Genomic DNA, 12,188 nt, shown 5'->3' on the forward strand with positions numbered 1-12,188 from the left:
CCAAAGTTGCGGATAGTTCCATTTTTCTGAGGGTCGTTAATTACCTTCACAGTCGATTTTCGGTCAATACGGTAATTCCAATTTGTCCGCAACTATTACTTTCTTGTGACAACTTTTCGTGTTCTATCCGTTGGGCCAGGTTGCGGACGGTTCCAAATTTCTGCGCAAAGCAATTTTTTAGTACCGACATAACTCGTCACCGTTAATCCGTATCGCAAAAATACTTCGGATCTCCACAAATCATGAGTTTTCTCAATACCGGTGAAATTTTCGGACGGTTACAAAAAAATGACTCCTTTGGCCTCAGCTCTTTGTCTAATACACCGCAGCCCGAGGCTTGAGCTACCTGTGCATTCGGTGTTTCTCCTACACGTGTCGGGGCCAAGGCTATTGATTTACTTAAAAGTTTATGTTAATTGTTACTTAGTTCATGATATCGATTCATTTCACACTAGTAATACTTTTGCATTAAATTTAAGCCGCCGACAAAAAATGAAAAAAGAAATTTGCTTGGCAATGCCTGATTCAAAGCTGCATGGGGAGAAAAGAGTGAAGATGAGCCACGTGCGTATACATACATATGCGCCTCTCTCCCCCTTATCCTGCTCTCGCTGGCTTCAGCCTGGCCGTGTTGGCCTTCCATCGTCTCTCCTCTTGCCTCTCACCACAGGTCCCCACACCTCGGTCAACGTTGGAGAGAGACAGAGAATTCGCGTGGGACGAAAAAGGGAGAGGGTCGGCGAGACAGTGTAGCTCAAGCGCATTCGGACGATCACGACAGGCTTACGAGGGACAAATCAGTTAATCCCGCCATTGTGCGGTTTCTTTTTTTTCTCTCTTCTGACCTCTCGCAAAAAGGGTTATTGGGGCGTTGGTCAAGTGCTCACCGTTTTAGGTATATGGACATCTACTAGGACAAGTGGTTTTTGTTTCACGTTGCACCTACCACTTCGGTGGTAGGAGTCTTGTGATGAACAAGTTGTTGCGCTTGTGCTCATTGTGCTATAGCGACTAGACTGGACATCCAACAGCATATTGACGACAGAAAGTACACCTCGGTGAACTTTGTTTTGCCAGAATTCTCCTAGTGGGTTGCGATCATCTTGCTCTGATCATCCGTCTTGTGGATCAAGGGAAGAGCAAAATGAGCTATGAGCGACTCTGAGGGCTCCTGACGTGCCAGGCCCGCCGGGAAATTTTTGAAGGGTCATTTTCGGTAAATAGTTTGAATCCGCTCTTCGAGCCACTCTAAGTCGCTTGGAGTGTCTTTAAACAGGCTCACGAATTGACGATACGTCCATGATCGTCCCGACTGCGCATCTTTGAAAATATTTTTTTCAGGTATTAAGTAAGTACAGAAACCACAACAGAGGCTGAGCTGAGAGCACAGGTCTGTCTTTGAGCAATGGCCGACGCAGCTGCACCTGCTGATTCCGGGCCAATTCTAGCACGGCAGAACAAAGAAATTTAAGGTCAAGATTCTTTTGAGAATATAAGTATCTTCTTGTTTTTTTTTTCTTTCTTCACACTTTTGTTTCAGTGCGTGGTGTAATTAAGTATCGCAATTATTGTCTGGCATTTGTTTATTTTTAAAATTGATTATAGATAATAAATCAATACACATAATGATTGTAAAATAATCTCTTTTTTTTCAACACTTTTTTATCCAACTAATTAAATTTTTAGCCATTGATTGTGAACAGTAGTTCATTAGCAAATTCTGAGGGTTGTAAAAAAATAAGAAGCCAAGGATGAGAACAAAAAAAAAGCTTGACAAAGGCAGCTTGATTCGAGGAAATAAAGAAGCTCAAGCAAATGCAAGCACTTCCAGTGCAGCTTCCACCGATGCAACTAATCAAATGGATGATAGAATAAAAAATCATTTTTACCTCAATAGTTTACAAACGAATAAGAGACCACCAAAATCTCTGAAGGATGTATGAAATGGCAATGCACAACAAGAACAGCAAGAGGATGCTAAGAATCTTAACAATCCTCCCCTAATACGCAAGAAACTTGGAGAAAAGAAGAAAAGAAAGAAGCAAATATTTAAGAAACATCTGCCTAAAGAAGCGGTGAGAAAACTTCTGGCTGTTCAAAATCCAGAAACTCCTAATATTGTTGAAGGCGGCATATGCATAAATCCTACATCTTACCAAACTGCCTACGTTTCGCCAACAACTGGGGACGCTCAGTCAAAAATTGATAGCTATTAATATGCCTATAATTTATAGCTATAATTATAGCAATAACTACCTATAAAACAGCTATGATAATGTATAAAATTCAGCTATAAATATAGCTACAAACTACAGCTGTAAATTTTTCACAAATAATGAATCAAAATTAGTTTCAAATCAGATTTTTTCAACATATATCGATCAGTACAGATGGTATCATTTGTATGATAACAGTAAAACTGGGGGCCTAAAGTATTTTTAAATAAGTAGAAAAAAAAACAAGAAATTATATACAATTTCAAGTTTTTTAAAAACTGTTTAAAAATACTTTAGGCCCTCAGTTTACTGTTATCACATGGATGATACCGTCTATACTAATCGATATATGTTGAAAAAATCTGATTTTAAACTAATATTTATTGAAAATTTGTGAAAAGCTTACAGCTGTAATTTATAGCTATACTTATAGCGAAATTTTATACATTATTATAGCTGTTTTATAGATAGTTATAGCTATAATTATAGCTATAAATTATAGGTATAATTATAGCTATTAATTTTTAACTGAGTGAAGACATACGAATTGTTGGCTTGAAAAATCGCAATCATGCTCTGGACGGGGATTTGATTGCTGTTGTGGTAAACTGTGAAAAAAGGTGGTTCAAAAATCAAAAGACTGGGTCGGTTGTGTCTATTTTAGATAAGGTCCATCCGAGAAAGGCAGTTGGTTTTCTCAAAAAACAAGACGTTTTTATGTTCTTTCATCCAAGAGACTACAGAATACCTATCATGAAAATTGATCCACGAACAATTCCTAAGAATTTTTCTGCCAATCCAGAGATCTATTAAGAAACTATGTTTTTATATAATATAGTTGGCTGGAATACAGTACATTTTGCTGAGGGGTAAATCGATGAGTATTTGCAAGATGTTGATAATTTGAAAAATTTTACCTTCATTTAAATTACAGAGAGATCATTAAAAAAGTTGGAAAAAAAGGAGACTTGGAGAGTGAGACGAACACTATTTTACTTGAGAACAATTTAATTTTGTCGCCGTACCCAGACAAGCTATTAATGGATCTTCCACCCGAAAATTACGTTCTAACAAAAACAGATCTTGTAGATAGAGATGCCTTCAAAAAGAGTTGCATATTTACAATTGATCCCGCCACTGCTGTAGACTTGGATGATGCCATGTCTTGTAAGCCATTGGAAAATGGAAACTTTGAGGTGACTATCGCTTATATTACGATTTTCTTTAAATAATTATTAGGTTTATCAATTGTGTGCTATTTAACCATATTAGCGTGCATATATCAGACGTAACAACTACTTGCAAGCGTTTTCTCCACTTGATAATGCAGTTGCAGAACGCACGATTACTGTATACATGGTCAATAACGTTAACCACATGCTACTAAGATAGCTACGATTGGTATGCTCGCTGCTGCCTGGCCAAGACAAATTGGCCTTCTCGGTCATTTTAGAAGTCATTCCCCTGGGTGAAATACTCAATAAACGTTTCTGTAAATCTGTGATAAACTCCTGCTGCCAGATGTCATATGAACAGGCCCAGATCATGATCGATGACGAGGATTATGACTGGGAAAAGGATGGTTCATTAAAGATTCACGGAGATTACACACCAGCTAATTTGGCTACGGTTGTAAGGAATCTGTATCGAATATGCAGGCATCTAAAGAAAAAGAGATTCGACGAGGGAGCACTAAAAATTGATCACCCGAAATTGTACATGTTTCTAGATGAGAAAGGCACGCCAGTATCTTATGGTCTTGAAGAGAAAAGAGAGATCAATGAGTACGGCCAATAACATCTTTTCTGCCCTTGGGTGGTTTTGGGAGGCTGGTACTTCCTCGGGCAAAAAAGCAGTTTTCCGATACTCGTTCAAAAAGTCTCCTTTACGAACCTCGTAACGGACCTCGCCTTCGGCTCGGGCCGTAAACCTCTCGGTTCGCAAACAAAGATTTTTCAAACTCGTAGGAAAACTACTATTCCGTATCTGAAAATGTGTGAAAAATATGTTTACTCATTTTTAAAAATATTTTTCAGCCTCATTGAATAGTTAACGTTGATAGCAAACGCGTCAGTGGCCAAACACTTGTACGCAACCATGCCTGAAGTATCATTACAACTGCGTTCTCATGCAGAGCCGTCTCAAAAATCACTGAACTTGTATTAAAATTTGGCGTTATTTAAGATATCGAGTCAGCTGGAACTTCGAATAGTAGCTTGATAAATTGGCATCAGACCTCTGTAAATAATGGTCACAATGGTACTAACGATTCTCAGTATCAGTGGATGGTGATAAATAACCTTTGTGCAAAGTCTATGGGGGGAAGCTATCTGGATTTTATTAATTTATTAAACATTTTAAAAACAAAAAATTGTAGTGCACTTATATATTGTTTATAGAGAGCTGTGGACAAATGTTTAGCAGGAGTAAAATCATCGCACGATTTGAAGCACTATGCTTTCAACGCAGAGTTTTAGTCAGCATTTTTCATTACTGCTGTAACTGTCAATGAATTACAAGTCTAACTTTTGTATTAAAAAAAATGGTTCAAATGTTGCAAGAGTGCCAAGAATTGCAATGTTAAACATCACGCAGCAAAGCAGGCTCAGAAACCAAGTAATTTATGATACTTTACGTGTATGTTAGATCTGAGAGGTTCGATGGACGTTTTAGTTATTGTTATGGACATAAAAGAGCAATCTATGGACACAAAGCTCTGCGACACTGGCCTCGATGTTCAACTTTATTATGATAATACATTAGGAAAAACGACTAATAAGTTCAAGTTTAAAGATAAAGTGCCGTCTGTAAAAATCACATGGATAGAGAGCGGAATTGTGCTGGTGGGTTGCAGTTTTTTCTTAATCGAGTGATGTACATATGTACATACAAAACTGCCTCTAATTGACAATGTTACATGTTTTTTCAGGGCATTGATATGTTTAGTATTTTGAGTGTGACAATAACAAAGCACGAGCAATTAGTTAAATTGAAAGGCATAATACTACCCCCTGTTCCATTTTCAGAATTGCAAAAATAATCTTAAATGTATAGGGAATGTGAATTTTTTAAATCTTATGTACAATAGATGTTTACGTAAAATAATTTTTTTTTATGCGAAAAATGTTTGCTTTATGTAATTTTAAGTCGATTTATCGGTGCGAGATTTACTTGCAATTGGTTAGCAAGACGCCTATATCCAGAGCAGATAGGGCATCGCAGGGCTCTGTGATCTAAGCAAATAGGGTAAAAAAAATATTTACTAAGAATGATAAAATGTTTTTTCAAATTGGAAATAAAATAAAATTAGTCATACAATAAAGACCGAAAGGCCTTGACCAGCGCAGTTTTATTCTTTGCCCATCGGGGTTTTCATTTTTTCTTTTCACTCAGAAGAACCGGCGAGCTTTCCTGGCCATTTGTATATGGTGCCTGTTCATCCATGGTCGCAATTACTATTAAATTTGATTCATCATAAACTTTTCCCACCACATTTATAGTTGGCTGTATACTAATCTTGTGCGTAAGCCAATGAATCAATTTTATTGCTGCCGATTTGCCAGCCCTTGGATTGGAAAATCGGTATCTTTTTTAGTCTCATACCAAGATAATCACGTCAGACAGTACTGCTTCACAAAAGACTAACCTGACTGGCGTTATATCGCAACTGTTTTAGTTTCTAGAATATAAAAAATAATTTGTTAATTAAGAAATAAGGCAAGTAAGCGCTCTGGGCTTATGTTTAAGTGCTTGCATTAATAATAATTCACTCATCAATGAACGTAGCAAGTAAGCGCTCTATATACACGTAACTCATTAGTTTCTGTCGTACACACAAGTCCTGAACTACCATGCTGAATGGGGGCGAGGTATCTCTACAGTATCTCCATGTAGTCGCGTAGGTATGACCCGTTCATAAGTGATGTACGTCTCCGTATATTTGACTGCTCTTTTTATCGATTTAAATGAAATATGCGTATGTCTGCAGGTTTGTGCCAAACGTTTCACCTTTTGTGATTTTGAAATCACTTTTAATGCTTTTAGTTAATTCTAAGGTGTAGCAAGGCTCAGGTATCAGTAGTTATTCTTTCCATGGTTTCACCAGTTGTTATCCTATACTGAAATCTATGAACCAGTAGTGGCTAATAAACATCTTTAATTTGAATTTCATAGTGAAGTTTGTAGTAATCATAAATAAGTTTGTGGTATACTTCTGACATATATACGTCAAATTTACTCAGTGGAGAATGTTTAGTGGATTTTATTGCCACGATCTTCAGAACGAAAATCTGCGATTTCTCTAAAAAACTTTGATTCAGGGCCTTCTGGGGACTTCTTCTATCGTATAAAGTCGACTCCGATGCCGCACCAGGTCCATTCTGGGTCTACGGGACACCTTTTTCGATCTCTACGTAGAGAGGCTCAAATCAAAATTTTTTTTTTTTTAAACATACGAGTTCGCTGACAGAACTCAAATTTCTGATCGAAAAGTCAAGGCATTTGGCCCAACTTATCGATCCCAGAGCCAATATTCGTCGGAAGTCTGTCTTTTTCCTAAAAAAAATCAGCAATCTTGAAATCTCTACGTAAATAAAACTCGCGATTTTATCAAGCCAAAGAAAATTTTTCGTGCTGATAATTATGCGGTCAAAATTTAGTACCATGGCCCCCAGAGATCTCTTGTGTTGTATAGAGTCAATTCAGACGCCGCATCAGGTTCTTTTTAAGCGTCCAGGATGCCCTGCCCTGCCTGATCTCTACGTAGAGATCGTTAGGGTGCCGATTGTAAAAAAGGACGAGTTTGCCGCGGACATTTGGCTGCAGGATCGATAAGTTGGGCCCAAATGCCTTGACTTGTCGATCATTCGTCGTCTTTTTAATTACACTATTACTTTAGCTCAACATTTATCTAAATATTTGAATGGTAAAATATTATGTGCGTAAGTTTTATATCGACTTTCGATTAGGTAAATGTAAATGTAAATAAAAGAATCCTGTATCAATTAAACTGTGACAAAAGTCGAATTCATCTGTATAGTATATATTATCATTATAATGATTTTTGTCATCAAAATACTGCACTTCTTTTTAATATATTCATTTACTTATCTTTACATAACTACAGAATTTAATACCACAGTTATAATTACTTATTTGTACGATTAATATATTTGTATGTTTCGACTTATTTACAGTTAAAAAACTGTAAATTATTTTGATTACATATATACCTTTCTAAGCATTGATTAAAGAGTAATTGTACGTTACAACCGATACTAAACATTTTCAAAACGGTATATGGATTTGTTTTGTACGTGTACTTACACTGTGATCTCGACTAATAACAGACAGCTTAGGATTGGGATTGAAAGACAAGTCATGGCCCTGCTATCGTGAATTTGCATCTCTAAATTCCAAAAGCATGTATCACAGTATGACAGGTCCGCCAAAGTTATCGATGCACGAAAGTTAAACATTTATTTATTTATTTTTTTTTTTTTTTTATAAAAATAAATACCTACTCTCGTAGTGTATTTATTTTTTTAGGCTTTATTGTAATCAAAGTACATTTAGCTCTGTTACATTATTGTGGGCACATTAATTTTGTTACATTAGTGATTGATACAGTGGGAAGGGGCGGCAGATAATATGGGTATGGTGGGTATCAGTACCCACTCAAAAAAATTCCGGGTGTGTAATTACCCACTCAAAATTTGACGACATATATTATATAACATAGGAAATAAATATACCAGCTATCGTAGTCATTAAATTTACAGTAATGTCAGTATGAAACTTATATTTTAATACCTGTATCGGAACTCGACCACTACGCCACCGTGTCGGTAGTTCAGCAGTATACATATATTATACAGTCCGACCTAGTGGAGACCCATAGTATTATATGCATGTACTCAGTGAGAGTGATGTTGTCGATAACGGGCAAAATATACACTACACAGCTAATACAGTACAGGTGCTGATACAGTACATAAGTTACCAGTTGTTGTCCGTATGGTATACTCTACTAGTGCCAACAACATGAGATGAAAAAGAAGTACATAAGTTCTGGATTATGGATCGATTTGTGGTAAAGCGGAAAAGAGTGAATGATAACGATGCTAGTCGACAGCAAAACCATGACCAGGCAATTCAGGCCTGTTTAGCAGAGCCTGCTCAAGGTCAAGGCAAAAAGACACGTACTGGGCCAACTCCGTTGTCTGATTTTAAAAATCGTAAGTGTATAATAACATTTCTAAAAGTACTAATACAATTTGTTTATCGATTCGTTTATACACCTTTTCCTCCCTGCTGCTGCGCGATGTATATACTACTTAACTAATTACTATAAGGATTAATGATAATAAAAGGTTATGTTATACATTTATAGTGTACCATACATATACTACCATCTTGCGTACCGTTTCGCGTACGCGACATAGTACGTATACACACTTTGATTTTGTAAACATTCGTTTAATCGTTTGTATACGTTTTTAGAGCAAGTGGTTGAAGATTCTTCTATCTCAGTAGTTCCAGTGCTTCTAGTAACTTTTAAAAACTGAAAGGAAAATTATCCTTGGCTACAGCTTCTAAAGAACAATGGGATTTGTTTGATTTGCACTGAAGCGTGCGAAAGACAATTAGTTCACCATTTTGATTCTCGAGCTATCAAGTCGAAAAAAGCATAGGTTAATGAAGGATTTACAAACTGGAAACATGCATCAGAACGCTTGAAATATCATCAAACGAGTTCTCTACATATTAGTTGTGCTGAGGCATTATCCAACGTAAAAACTGTAAACGTGGTTCAATCGATATCCAACGCAAACTTGAATCAGATGATGGAGAATCGGACAGCTATGTTAAAAATTTTCAGCACTATAAAAGCATTGGCAAGACAGGGTCTCCCAATACGAGGAGCTCATTGTGATGAAAATTCTAATTTTTTAACTTTTTTGAATGCTCGAGCAGAAGATGTTGCTGAGTTAAAATCGTGGATGCAAAGAGACGGGCACAAGTGGCTTCATCACCAAACTCAAAATGAAATTCTCGAACTAATGGCTAACACAGCATTATCGAAAATTATGGATGACATAAGGAGAGCTGAATTTTTTGCGATATCCTTAGACGAAACTTCGGATTTATGTCAAACTAAACAAGTCTCTGTTTGTCTCAGAATTGTTTCTGATGATTTAATATGTAATGAGCATTTTATTGGTTTTTTTTTCAACGCCAGATGTTAAAGCAAAAACTCTATTTAATATCGTTAAGCAAATACTACAAAATCATGACTTGCCACTTTTAGAACTCAGCGGTCAATGCTATGACGGAGCCTCAAATGGATCGGGCAAAATAACGGGCTTATTATCCCGCATACCCCAAGACGAACCACGAGCGTTAAATGTTCATTGTAATGCTCATAACCTTAATCTTGCTGTACAGGATGGAATTGAAAACGTTATTCCAGCACGAAAAATTATTGAGACTATCAAAGATCTAATTAATTTTGTAAGAGACTCGCCAAAACGACTTACACAATTCAAGGAGATACAATATACTATGGAAAGTAAAAGTGAATTAAATTTACCTTCTCTTGTAGCGTATTGCCTGACTAGGTATTAAAACTTATACAATAATTTAATTTCGTACTAGAATTTAACACAATATATAAGTTTATTTTTGTTATATTATTAATTTATAATTTTCAGGTGGGTTTTGCGAATAAAATCCCTTAAAACTGTTTTGGCCAATTATAGTCGATTAATTGAATTTTTTTATAATCGTTCTGTGGATAAGGATGTTGATAGTGCTGTATCTGCAAAAGCGTCAGGATATCATAGTTATATGCAATCTTTTAATTGTACATTTTATCTTCATATGATGATTGGAATTTTCGATCGCATATAAGTTCTAAATAAAGACCCACAAAATTCACATCTATGTGTTATTGAATCATATCAAAAAATTGAGGCAGTGACAGATATCTTAACCGCTTCTCGGGAATCGAAATTTAAAGAGATTTGGATAAAAAGCCTGGAAGCTGTAAAAAATCACGAATTGGACGAGCCTAAAATTTTTCATCAACGAAAAATTCCAAAGCACTTAGACTATGGCACGAGTGAAAATCATAACTACCAGTCACCGGAGGATTTTTACCGAAAAACGTATTTTGAAGTTTACGATCGAGTAATCGCATCACTAAAAAATAGATTTTGCACTGATTCCGCCCAATTTTCCAAGTTACTAGAAAGTTTGGCTCTTGGAAAACATACAGACATTGATAAAATTATGGAGTTATACAGGAACAATTTTGAGGAAGAGAGATTGCTTAGCGACAGAGATATGTTTATTAAGCTGGTTGAAAAGCAAATTAAACAGGTAAAAAATTTAGGAGACATTGTAGATTTTTTTAAAAGCCATGAATGGGTAAAAGGGCTCGTCCCTGAGTTCGTATGATTTATTCGTCTACTCATGACCATTCTAGGATCATCGTGTTCTAGTGAACGAAGTTTTTCGGTTTTACGTAGACTTAAATCATACTTACGATCTACGATGTTACAGGATCGTCTCAACAGTATAGCATCTCACTTTTGCATATATACAACGACTTAACAGATAAACTTGATTTGGAGGTTTTATTAAATAAATTTATTTTTCAAAATACAAAGCGTACTGCAGTTTTTGCATTAAGTGAATAAAAGCGTTATTTTTAGATTAGAACGCCTGATTTTGTGTTATGTTTTTAAAATTACATTTAATTGTTTTTTAACTTGTAAAAATAATGTTTAACAAAATTAAAGTATGATTCTAACGGCAATGCTGTCCAACACAAAAAGTACAATACTAACGTCATTTTTAAAAACATTAATAAGATTAACATAAATAATCAATTAGGTAAAGACAAAATAAAACCGCGTTACAAACCAAATGTAGTGTATAAAATTAATTGTCTAGATTGTCATCGGTATTATATAGGTCAATCAAGTAGAACTCTGCAAACACGAGTTGGTAAACACATGAGAGATGTTAAGAAAAAAGATGACAGATCTGCATTGTATTACCATGTGAAAGATTCAGGACACAATACAGATTTTTGGACAGCATTGCCGTTGGAGTAATACTTTAATATTGCAATGTCCTGCTGTCGTCAGATTCATAGTATTACAAAAAATGTTTAACAAAATTTGTGTTCAATAAAAATCAAAATATTTTTTTTCTAATAAATCTTAAGTTAAATTATTTATGTTATATAAAGTATTTGAGGTGTTAAAAAAATTTAGGTTAGGGGATTTAAGCTACTGGATCAAATAGGTTTGGTGTGCTGGCCAACTACCCACTCGGGCTAAACCTGATCTGCCGCCTCTGACAGTGGGGTTACTTTTTTCAAATTTAAGACTTAGACCTTAATAGTAAAGCTTATATCCTAAGTCGAAGTCACAGATTGGATCCCCCGGTATAGAGACCATCAGAAAAGTTCTGAGTGCCGCTAACCGGGTAATTGAACCCGCGACGCCTGGAGCTGTGTTGTTTCGGTGGCTAGCACTTATATATATATATATATATAATATACAAACTCACCTTTCTAAGCATTACCAACACAGTCTACAAGCACTTTAACCTACTCCAACTCATTGCGCATCTACCTTTCTAAGCATTACTTACAGAGTAAGTGTACGATACAGTCTATTCTGAGCATTTCCAAAACGGTATATGGAATTGTTTTGTTTGTGTACTCACACTGTGATCTTGACTAATAACAGACAAGCTTATGATTGTAATCGAAAGACACGTTATGGCCGTGCTGAAAAAAAGCACTCCAAATAAAAAACCGGCAAGCTGGAAAATAACATTTTTAGTAGATTTGATGTACTAGAAGTATTGATAAGTACTTGCAAAGATTCGTACCAGTGAAAGAAAAAACTATCAATACAGGATTCATAACTTTCAAAGATTTAAAATACTCTTTTA

The 12,188-nt window shown here is 35.8% G+C and overlaps 1 pseudogene; it reads left to right on the forward strand.

Annotated features, from left to right (window-relative positions):
• Nucleotides 1-1,751: 1,751 nt before the first annotated feature.
• On the forward strand, nucleotides 1,752-5,256 carry LOC149374092 (DIS3-like exonuclease 2; annotated as a pseudogene).
• The last annotated feature ends 6,932 nt before the right edge of the window (nucleotides 5,257-12,188 follow it).

The sequence above is a fragment of the Copidosoma floridanum genome, unplaced genomic scaffold (assembly GCF_036245765.1).
Source record: "Copidosoma floridanum isolate Cflo_tuat_1 unplaced genomic scaffold, Cflo_Japanese_pri ptg000021l, whole genome shotgun sequence".
Taxonomy (NCBI): domain Eukaryota; kingdom Metazoa; phylum Arthropoda; class Insecta; order Hymenoptera; family Encyrtidae; genus Copidosoma; species Copidosoma floridanum.